Genomic DNA, 12,030 nt, shown 5'->3' with positions numbered 1-12,030 from the left:
CATGAGGGAAGAAGACTTTTATGTGAAAGGATAACACTATTTCAAGATCAGATACTTACAAACAATTATGAATAAATTAGAAATTTGAAAGAAGGTTCTTGGCAATCTGTGCAAAGCTCTGGAACTGCTTTCCAGACAAGGTCATGGAGGCAGGGACCTGAACTACTTCCAGATGGAAATTTGTAAATTAAGGAAAGGATATGTATGACATGGTGAAGTGATCATGAGTCAGAAGATAAAGTCTGTGATATATAAAGCTTTGGATACTTACTGACATTGCCAGAGAAGTTTAATGGGAAACTTGTTTGTGTACTTTTCTTACACAGTCCCTAAACAGAAATGTTTTTAACTGGCTCATGTGCCAGTTCTTCTATTCTTCTGCATATACCAGGACTTTTATGTTCCTTCTTGGTGCACAGTATAGGAGGAGGGGACTGCCTTTTCTGAAATGATAAGACTGGCAGCAGGTAGAAATGGGGCAGTTTGTTAGGATGTCAGGTGTTAACTGGATATAACTTGCTTACATGCTCAGGGTTAAACTGATCACCTGATTGGGATCAGAAAGTAATTTTTCTGAGTCATATTGGCTGGGGTTAGGGAGGGTATTGTTTTCCTCTCTAACATAAACTGTCTGGAAGGGAATGTGAGTTTTCACCTTGTGAAGTACCAGCTCTTGCAGACCTCTAAGATGTGGCTGGTCAGGAAATCTCATGACTTTAATATCTTCTACTGGCCTCTGACACATTGGTGTTTTTCAGTCTTTTATTCTCCTGAGGTACAAGAGGGTGTGATGATAATGTAGGACATAATTTCAGTATACAATGAGCCTTGATTTAATGTTTACTCTTTCAGATCTTTCGAGATCTTACTTTTTTGAGGTAGCATGGAGCTGAATAAGAAGCAGTCAAGGATATTTCATATGTATTAGTAAGTTTTGAAAAAGAAAAGGTTGATCTTTTTTGTGGACCAGATATTCCTGAGACCTTATAGCAGAAAAAGTCCTTTAATTGATGATTCTAGCTCAAGGAATTTTAAAAACTATTTAGAGGGTATCATATTTTGTTAACTGGGATTCTCAGGGCTTTCTAGCTTAGGTATTCCACTAACACACTTACAGATGCCTCATCTTAGTACTAAATGATTGAGGTTCTTCAGACTTTATAAAATCAGTTTTATAGTAACTACAGACACATTGTTTTTGCTCCTGATTTGGTTTCTTGATTACTACTACCTGAAAAGAAATACTTGAAAAGTGATAGTGCTTTATCTCATTAAATGTAAAAGGAGTCTCTGGCAATTAGGCTCCTAACTCACCTGTCATAGTGGATACAATTAGATGGGGTGTAAATGTACTGTATTTATAATGTTTAGTTCTAAAGATTGCTTTTTACACAAATATGGATCCTCAGACTAGAGGCCACAAAGGGCATAATGGTGTTAAAAACCTGCTAGGTAATTCAGTGTGAATTATTGATATACCTATGCTTGTAGTGGCTATGCTGACATCTTTCTTGCCACTAATAAAACCAAGATACTTAGTTTATCTCTGTATTGTTTCTTGAGTTCTGAATAAATGTAGTCTGAAATTGTGCAGTTTATTTCTCATAATCTATACAGTGGTATCTATCGATGCATCAGTTCTGTGATGTGGTCTATTTCTTGCAAACTAGGAAGCTGGAGTTTGAAAGTTTTTCTTAAAGCCCAGATTACTAAATGGCAGTATAATCTACTGCTACTTAACCTGTTCCTCTCCTTACATTTCTTGTCAGAGAAATAAAATAGCAGATTCATAAGTCAGGTTAAATCTAGTCTGTATCTGTTCTCTTGAGTCCTATCTTGACATACTCAGATAAATTATCTTTCAGTGAAGAGCTGGCCTGAAACATACATAGAAAATGAATGTCTCTAAACCTGCCAGTCCTCCAAAATCCTCATGTGGCATTTGCTTTGAATTAAGCAAATGCTTAGTTATCTGTTAGTGATGCAAAGAGCAAAATCACCAAATTAGTTTTATTTTGTTCTTCGTATCATTGTCTCTGTGGAGTCCAGTGTTACAAGCCATAGAACCTTTTAAGAAATAGTTGGCAGTGGCGTGGCATACATAACTTTCTAAATCCAAACCCCTCATAGATGGAGAATGGTTACTCCCACACTTCTCAGTCCCTTTTGGCTACCATCTGGAACAGCAATAAAATAAAGCTAACTCTTTTTGTTATCATCTTAGGTACATAAATCCAGCTGAAAATAGCTCTTTTTCTAATAAATTGTGTGATTAAATTTAAGCTGAAAAGTTTCTGCTGAGTCATTTTAAGTTTACTTGTTTTAAATTTTGGTTAGAAATACAGAATTTTTGAAGCTGATTCTGTCAGGTTGTTTTAATTTTAGCATTTTAGATAGCATAATACTCCTCACCCACCCATCCCCTTATTATTGTTGTCTAAGTTACTGTTATCAGTCATTTATTTTCCTTTTATGCCACAGGAAAACTTTGATACATAAATCAGGACTTGGGAAGCTTTTAGGTTCCTGACATCAAAAAAGTCCTCCTTCTAAACAGACACCGGTATCTGTTGGCAGAAAGTTAGTTACCTTCTTGTCCTTTCACTTGTGTGCTGTACATGTGCCCCACGTCGCCTCAGCCTAAGTAGCAAAGTGTCTAGCCATCTCCTTTCAAGGTCCCTGTTGGAAACCAGAGCAGGGCTGAATTTATATTTACAAGTCCACCCACAAGGTGGAAAGTGAACTCTAATATATGTAATTGAAGAGGAGTCAGTAAAATATCTCAGTGTTCATTTTAATTGTCAAGATATTGTGTTTCCCTGCAAAACTGTTGGACTGAGATCTTGAAATGTGGTAAGAATACAGTGATTTGGGGTAAGGAAGACGGAAAGGAGAAAGGCTGATCTCTCTGAAAGGCCTGTATTGTTAGAAGCTCTCAGAGCATTTTGTGGTAGAGGTATTGTAGAGGCTAGAGTATTTGCCCAGGACAGGAAAGTTTTGGTTCTCTTCTCTCACAGCACTAGGGAATTAGAACAAGAAGCAAGGTATGGTGCAATGTGATATGTTAATGATTATGATACTGTGCTTCCAGGACTGTTTTTATCTGACAACTGTGCAAAATGTATCTAGGGTCTTCAGAATACTTCTTCCATTTTTATTTATCAAGTCTGAAGTATATTATTAGTTCATCATAGACCAGGCTTGTCTTTTGTGTAGTATCACAACTGAAATGAGATGGGGCTTATCCATACGACAGATGGTTTTAAGAAATGAGTTATGTTGGGGAGAGATTTAAGAGCATGGGTTTGCTCTTCAGTGGACGAGATTATCTTCCAAAATCTGGCATATTTTTTTATCCTTTGCCTTAGATATCAATGCAGTAACAGTATTAGTCTGAATAAGTATTCCTAATTAAATTCTCACTTTTAACTCTAGACAAACTTACAAACCTAGGCTTCTAACAGATTCCAATTGTATTGGGGGGAGGAATATATTTTTTATTTTATTTCCCAAGGAGGCTTTATGTTCTGATTGTCATCTTATTTTATAGTACTGGATTCCATTTGGGCCAAATATACATCTGGTACTCTGAAACAGGGGTCGGCAGTAACTGCTGTACGCTGCTTCCTCTCAATCACTGGCAGCTGATGGGTATAGAGAAATGGCTAGTATTTGGAAGGAAGAGAAGGGAGAGGACCTTTGAGGATGATTTCTAAAAAGCAGTAAGATTATGAGTGTTAACAGGGAAGTATTGGAATAGGACTTCAATTGGGAGAGTGCATTTGAGATAAACTATAGTCTTTCTTTTGATCCAAGATCAGTCTGCGTAATTCAAACAAAGCAGAACAACCCATCACGGTATTAAAACCAAAACCTATTTTAGTAGCTCAGGCAGATGTTGTGGCCATCTTATGTGTTCACCCTAGTAATACTTGTAGGCTTTGCCTAAACACAGGTCTATTATTTATGCCTGTATTTTCTTAGACTAACTCTGGAGTCCATACAAACAGGTTTTGAGGCTATTAGGCGTTTCTCCAGGCTTTCTAGATATGTGGTGGTCTTGTTAATGCCTCATGTAAGCTTCTAGGTATCTGGACATCTAGGATAATTGGTCCCTGCCCATGAATACATTATGTGGTGAGCTCAACATCAGTTTTATTTCATAAGAGCTGCATTTGCACAACATAGGCATAGATACTCTTGTCTTGTAAATCTCACACAGAAACGTGGTGACCCTGCCTTGGTAAAGTGGTTTGCAATATAACACCTAGTTCTTTTTTGTCTTTAAAATTTTAGACTTCCCTGGGAAGCCTGACTTTTCTCTAATCATTACAGAAATAAAAACATTCTTGAGTGGCTTTAAAGTACAGTAAACTCAATTCAGCAACAAGTGCTTTATTTTAGAAATAGTTTTATTTCAGAGGGGAAGCTGTCTTCCAAGTTTTCCTTTTCTTTTTTCTTTTTTTTTTAAAAAAGTACCATTTAAATGTTAAAAAAAGTCTTCTGCAGATAGCTTTGACAGTCCAGTCACATAATTATTGAAACCATGAACACCGGTCTATTAGTTCTTTATCACAAAGCTCAAAGTAGGACCTTGTTGGCCCCCAACCACTGGAAGATTTCTGTTTGGGTATATTCCAAATTTACTGGGCTAGCATTGCAATTCATGTTCAGGAAGGTAGCCAAGGAGCCTGCATTAGTTTGCCCTCTCTGTCTGACCAGTACTTGCCAGCTTGGCCATGAAGTAGACAGCTGGATATACTTAGGCCTCCCTGTCATGTATTCATGTGCTGGTAAGCGTCTTCCTGTCTCAGTATGTCATAAGATTTTGGATACCAACATCTTAGAAGAATTCAGAACTGTAACTAAGTTCAAGTCTTTTTACCAATCCCTTCAGCCATTCTGTTTTACCTTCAGTTTAGGATTTATTTACTCAGGACTCCTGGTAGTTGAACATCTTTAAGTGATACTTTTAAGGGAGTTAAACAGACTGAGGGGAACTTCTGTGTGCTTGACACTTCCTTTATGTGGGACATTCCACATAAAGTGGAAATCTTACAGAAAGAGCACTTGTGGTGATTTGTGGAATTCTTGCAGGAAGAACACTTTTGGTTATTCCTCAGGGGGGTGAGGGGAAGTTATTACATTATCTTCCTGCAGGGATTATTTTTTTTCTTCATTTTTTCCATGGGATAAAAGATGATTGAAAAATTAAGTTAATTTTTTTTCACTTTTAAAAAAGTTCTAAACCTCAATTTTAAATTAATATTGACTGGGCAGTCGACACATTTTCAGCTTTCCTTCAATACAGTGTCTCTATGCTGATGTGAGCTATTTCAGATGTCTGAAAAAGTATTGCTTAATGCCTGTAAGCACTGTCAGAGATCAATAACTTTGAAATTTGTGCTATTTGTGCTATTTAAGTTTGGCATATCACTTTAATCCATTCTGTTTACAGTAGAATAAAAGTGGGTATGGAAAATTGTCATAAAGCACAGAAGTGTGTTGAATAATATTCCTTTAAATTGTAGAAAGAATATAATTTTGATATTTGCAATATTAACTGTATCTTCATTGAAGCTCTGCAAAAAAGTGCAAATTCAGAATATCATAGGAAATAGCATTGTTTTTGGCGGTTATATATAACATGCAGATAGTGACCACACTCACACTAAAATAATTTTTTCATATTGAAAATATTTTAAGAATTTATAAAACATATCATTAATGAAGAAAAAAACAGATTTTCAAGATATTTTAGGTCAGTAAATGATTAGCAAAGCAGTGCTGTCCATAACATGAGCTTTTAATATTAAGAAGAGCAACACAAAAGAATTCCAAATTGTGTTTTGAGAAGAAAAAAATGATGCTGAATTTGAGTGCTGTATTTTCCAGCAGACAAAGGCAGCTCTGTTGAAGTTCAGTTTTCATATTGTAGTGTCTGCATCTTGAAGATAAATTTTATTCAGTTTTGTTATATAAATGTATGGTCAACTGTAGGACTTTGATCATCTATCTGTGGAGTCTATTTAGTGATAATGGGATGATTCTAAGCATTTTAAACAAGTAAAATTCAAAGAAGTTTAAGCATCCAAATGTGAGAGTTAGATTAAAATATAACAGTATTCTATCTGAATGTGAATTAAAAGACTTAACCAATTAGGCTGAACATTTAGACTTATTAATGCATTCCACCAAAAAGTGCAAAGTATGCATTTTCAACTAAGACTGTAGTAATGCAGTGAAATAGATACCCTGGGATGAACAGCTGCCTCCTTTCTGCTTCTCCCTGTGTTCTCCAGGTCTCCAAAAACTGCTGTGGCCCAGCTATCTATTCCAAAAGCAAATAATTCAATGTGCAATCACCTACCAGTTTTGTTTGACATTTAGAATGAAGATTCTCTCTCTCAAAATGTTTTCACCAAAACTGTTTGATTGTAATGTTATAGTAATTCCCACAGTTCTAGCCAAGACTGTAGCCTCCTTTCTAACTCTCTGAACAGCGTCAAAGCCGTGCCTGCTTCGAAGCATTTACGACATGTATAGTCAGGACCAAAATGGAAGGCAATTGTAATTACCCAGTTTACAAAGACAAAATCTGAATCTCAAAGATCTAAGTACAAGGATATATTCTAGGGAAATGCACAAGTTTCTGTTCACGACTATGTCCAGGTTTAGGTCAGGACTGACTAAATGCATGCATGAATTACTACACGACAGATGAAACTATATGAAGTATTATTCTGTGCATTAATAATCGCTCCATCACAGAGGCCACAAACATCCGAAATTATAGGAATGTGGTTAGCTCTGCTTCCCTTTTCCTTACTGATAGGAGCAGTGGTTATTAGTAATCTGGAGGAGCAGGGTGTTATGTGTGGTGGTTGTGAGCTTGGTTCTATGCGTCCCTGGAGGTCCTCTACTATCCCTGAAAGTTCAGTTGTGCTGCCCGCCCAAATTGAAACTCCTTTGTTCCTGTTTATTTTTTTTTCTTGCTTCCTTTTCTTGATGAATAAAGGAGGAAAAAGAACTCAGATGTGCTGTGCTGGTGTTTCACAATATCCTGACTGTGCATCTGTCAAGATGCTCCCAGCCTCACGTTATACTGATTAGAATGTAATCAAGTTCAGAAATCATTATATTAATCACAATTAATTGGATTTTTGTAACTCTGGGAACATGATGCTTACATTTCATTCTGTCAAGATTCCATTATTGTACATATTTAAACAAGTTTGCATTATTTTGTTATAAAATAGTAACCTACTGGATAATTAACAAGTGACAAACTTGGAGTGGTCACACTGTGGGCATGTAAGTAATTTGTTACAGCTTTGAATCTCCTGTAACGTATTTACATTTTATGTTAACATTTTGTCTGCAAACATATTTTTTCTACTTTCGTAAATTAATACCTCAGAAATTCCTATGAGGATGGGTTAATCAGAAACTCAGGTTTTTTCCTTCCTTGGGGTTGCAGATTTGTAGTCTTTTCACCATTTAAAAAATAAATTATATGGCTCAATTGCTCATATCTACAGCCATTGCTACATTCAGAAGTTTGGCCTTTAAAAATGTTTTTTCAGGTGTGGTTTGTAAGAAGCAAACAAATAGGCATTCAACAATTGTGTGCTGGATGCTCTTCCAGTTTGTTACAGGATTGGCTGTTAACCTCTTATAGGGTCAGGACATTGCCCTTTAAAGTGCTTTACAGGCACAGTACAGATGAACCTCCATGGTCAGGATCAAGTTTAGACAGTATCCAGGGTGTTTGAATACTTCACCTTCAAAATTTAAAAGTGTGCATTGTTGGTTTTCATCTGAATTATGTCTGCTAGTAAAGCTGCAGGATAGATGCAGGCATTCCATCGTAAAAGCTTTTTTTAGTGGTGTCACCAGCAGGTAACTATATCCATCTAAAGTGCTGCAGACTTAAGTGTGCATCACATGATTAAACCAGGAAAATTTCTTTAACAGATAGAGCTGTAGTTGATGTAATGAACATGTGCAGAAAAGTGTGGAAGAAATTGCAAGTAACATCAGTTAGGACTCTAGCTTTCAGACTCGCCTTCAGAGTAGCCTGTCATGTTTACTTCTTCGATGTGTACAGTGCCCAGTGGGTATTCTGCTGTCATTAGAATTTTACAGAAGTAGTAGCAGAGAAGCCAAGTAATGGGATTATCTGGTATTTTAGTAGAAAAAAGGGGTCTTGATATTCAACACTGTTTCCAGCTGATAATCAATTGGATTACAGGAGAATTATCTCATCTTAAGGTTCTTCCTAAACTAGAAAATAAAAATGCATGTGTTAATTAAGGAGCCACTGTTGCTGACTCAAGAAATATTTATTCTTTTTTTCATCCCATATTTACTGAATACTTTTTATGACTGAACATATAATTTCAAATTGTGTTCTGTGCATTTATTTTTCCTGAAGTGTTTGCAGCTATTCAGGAAATTGTGTAAACAAAGAAACAGGCCCCCCCCCCCCCAATGAAAAAAAATCCAACACTACAAACCAAACAAAAAAAAAGGACGAAAACACCCTTCCAAACCTCAACAACCCACAAACACCCTCCCAAAATAAACCCCGTAAAGCAAACAACAAAACCCCAAATATCACTATACCTTTAGTAGAGAGACTGCTACGTGCAGGTGATGGCAGATATCTGAGGACAGCCTGTTTTGTTTTCTTTGTAGGACAAATTCTCAAGGCATTTACAACACTAGTTTCTTCAACTCACAGTTTTTTTCTTGATCTCCTTTCACCTCAAATATAAATCTCTTGAGACTTTTAGTACCCTAAATTTCTCACCTCAGAGGAAGACCGATTGAACAGAGATTGTAGAAATTAACACTGACAGAGTCACTAACCTCTTGAGAAACTTCCAATAAGATTACAGTTTTGGTGATATTCACCATCAGGAGAAAAAGTCATTTTCCTCGTCAGGGCTAGTCTAGCAAACGTACAGAAAACATAGTTTTGAAAATCCAGGATGATAATTTTGCCTTTGGTCACTAAATTCTAAAATGACTTTAACCTCCATGCATCTTTTTTGACTTCCTTATACAGGGCAGGAGTCAGGGCAGATTTGGTCCTACAATTTGGAATAAGATATGTACAGTAAGTGAAAGAAAAGTGTTCCTCTATGATTTAATATTCTTTGCTCTGTAAATGTGTGTGTATCTGGTGTAGCATGAACAGTGAAAACTGAATACCCATCCCTAGCTAGAGCTATGCACATTTGAGAAGAAAATCTTAGTGCTTTTTACCATTCTATACAGAGACATTTTATCACTTCCAATTAAACATGGGAGGGGAATGAACCTACATGTAAGTGAAGCAGTATGCAAATAGAAGATACCAACATTCTCAGTTTTTACATGGGTTTTCTCAGGTGCTGTTCAGGAATCTGATTTAAATGTTCTGAGATGTTAATACTTTCCACAATTATGTTTTTTATGCTGCCTGAAATGTTATATTCCTACAGCAATAGGCTTATTTACTATAAGTCATTTTCTAGAGCTTTAGCTTTTCTGCAAAGACTATGAGGTTCACTAATGTAAGAATATTTTACATAGTATAAGGTAGGGTTCCCTTTCCTGTGGTTCAGGATTGCATGGTTTCCACAAGACCAAGTTGCTGGTAATTATAGAAATTTAAAAAGACCAACAGGAAGGTTTCAAGTTAACAAACGGAATTGTGACCTTCATTGAATCACATTGGATCCCTAATGCCCATGGGATGCTAAAGGTTGATGCTGCTGGCATATTGTTTAGAAGCTGAAGTTTCAAATGATGCTGTTCTAGCATCTGAATCGCATTGCTCTAGATTTTATAGGGATGTGAATTACTACTACTTAATATATGATATATGATATTTTAAAAATCTTTTATACTTTTACCTAACCGCGTCACATCAGGTTTCTCTGCTGGCTGTATCCTCTTGCGCTATGGAATTCAGCACGCGCTGCCATGGAGGCATTGGATCCGCTCTCCCACGTTAGCATGAATTGCCTCCACCAACGCTAGGGGGCGGTGTTACTCCACGTTGAAAGCAACACGCGCTAACTCGAGGGATACCGCTATTACCAGCCTGTCTTAACAACTTTTTCCTTACCGGTTTGGGCAAACAGCAATGCCTATGCCTGTATATCTGTATTTAAAGTTTGATGGAATCATTTGTATAAGACACAGAACCTCACAAGTCGCTGCAGTTTTGTCCATATTTTCAAAACTTTAAGGGTAACTAGTATGTTGTGTTTCCTAACTACAAGCTCTCTGAATTGTGTTGTACTGTTTTAGTATTTATATATCTGTTCTAGAGAAATCATAATCAGGTCACATATTAGATATGAATTCACAAAGGAATTTTGCAGCTTTTTTTTTTTTTTACTTTTCTTCCAGGTGGCCTGGTACTACATAAACACAACCTCTAGTGAGGACAGGGAAGCAAGAGTTCACAAAAAACTTCCTAACCAAGAACAGCTGTGGGAATTTTCACTACCAGGTCTGATTAAAGTGGGGGGATGACTTTCCTTTCTCATACTTTTGCAGCATTAAGTCACTCAGTAATTTGGATTGCGCTTCCACATGTTTTTTATTTGATTACTGTGTGAATGCTCATTGCTTACTTCACTTTTGTCTTATGTTTTTCCTGATACTTACTGAAAGCTCTAAACCCAAATAAATGACGGGTTCAGTAAAAACTCAATCTTGCTTTTGTGCTGCAAAAGCCCATTCAAGGCTTCATAAGCCCCTCAAAATTGATTTTTTGGAGCACTGTTATTTAATCTGTCCTTTACAAAACTTTAATGCCTTGAGCAAATCCTTCTTGCCTTATTCCCACCACTAGGCACTTTGACTTCATGGTAAGCAGATAAATGTAAGACAAAAAATGCAGTTCAGATTGTTCCCCCAGTCCCTAGTAATTATCTAACTTGTCTACTCTCCCTTTCTCATTATTGAATAAAGCCTCCTGTGTAAACACTACTTTTTGTGCTCCCATGGCACACAGATGTTTTCCCATCAGTTGCTTGCTCTCCCCCACCTGCTGTATCTGACTCACTAGCTCAGCTTCAGCTTTGCTTCACCTAGTCATTCCCCAAAGAATTATATTTAAAGTTCATGGCACTGTTCTTATTCTCAGCGTACTTTCTCTCCACACATCTACTGGGCCTGCAGATAATACTGTTTAATGTTCCCCGAGCTCAGTGGCTCCAACTTCAGTATTTTCTTGCAGGGTTTGGTCTTTAAAAGGAGGTCTATGGCAGAGCTGGCAAAGGGAATCTGCAGGCTAACTGAGGCCCAGTCAGTGTATTAATCCAACCTTCTTGTCAGCTTACCGTTACACTGTCATCTGAACTGCTGCCAGCCATAGCAACCTAAAACAGTGCTCCAACAGTGCAGCTTTTGCGTGTGGGGCTGGCTGCAAAACATCGACTGCATTTGAGTCAGTTCTTTTTGCACCTGACGCCCTTCTGAGAGTTTGCTGTCAACCATTGATTTACATGAAAAGGAGGAAGCAGAAGGAAATACAGTAAAACTGAATGCAGAAAAAATAGTATTCTGACTTCGCACATCTTGTATGGCTGGTCTCAAGTACCACATGGCCCTGACTGCAGGTGTGGTTTGATGCTGTTGCTGTATTCAGAGCATTTGGGTTCAGCCTGTGAGGTGACAGGAAGCTTAGAACTGCTCATAGTTGGGGGTTCACCTACCTCAACCTACTTTGAAAGAACAGTGTTTGAAGCACTGTTTTTTATGGAAGTTTTAGTATCAAACAACCCCCCTATCCTCATTACTTTGTCTTTTCTTTATCAAAAGTTTTCAATGAAAGAATACCAGCTAATGCAGGTGACTAGAAAGAACCAAGTAACTGAAATTATGTAAAGACTGAAGTATTAGCAGTTAATGCTGGCAAGAAGTAGCTTGAAGTAGTTAGTACTGTCTTCCACGTTATTTATATTGTAATGGCCTTTAAACAATAACTCAGTGGTGATTTTGTTGTCATCTGTCTTCTAACAAAAA

Source organism: Gavia stellata, chromosome 9 (genome assembly GCF_030936135.1).
Source record: "Gavia stellata isolate bGavSte3 chromosome 9, bGavSte3.hap2, whole genome shotgun sequence".
NCBI classification, from domain to species: Eukaryota; Metazoa; Chordata; class Aves; order Gaviiformes; family Gaviidae; genus Gavia; species Gavia stellata.
This window is presented reverse-complemented; position numbering follows the sequence as displayed.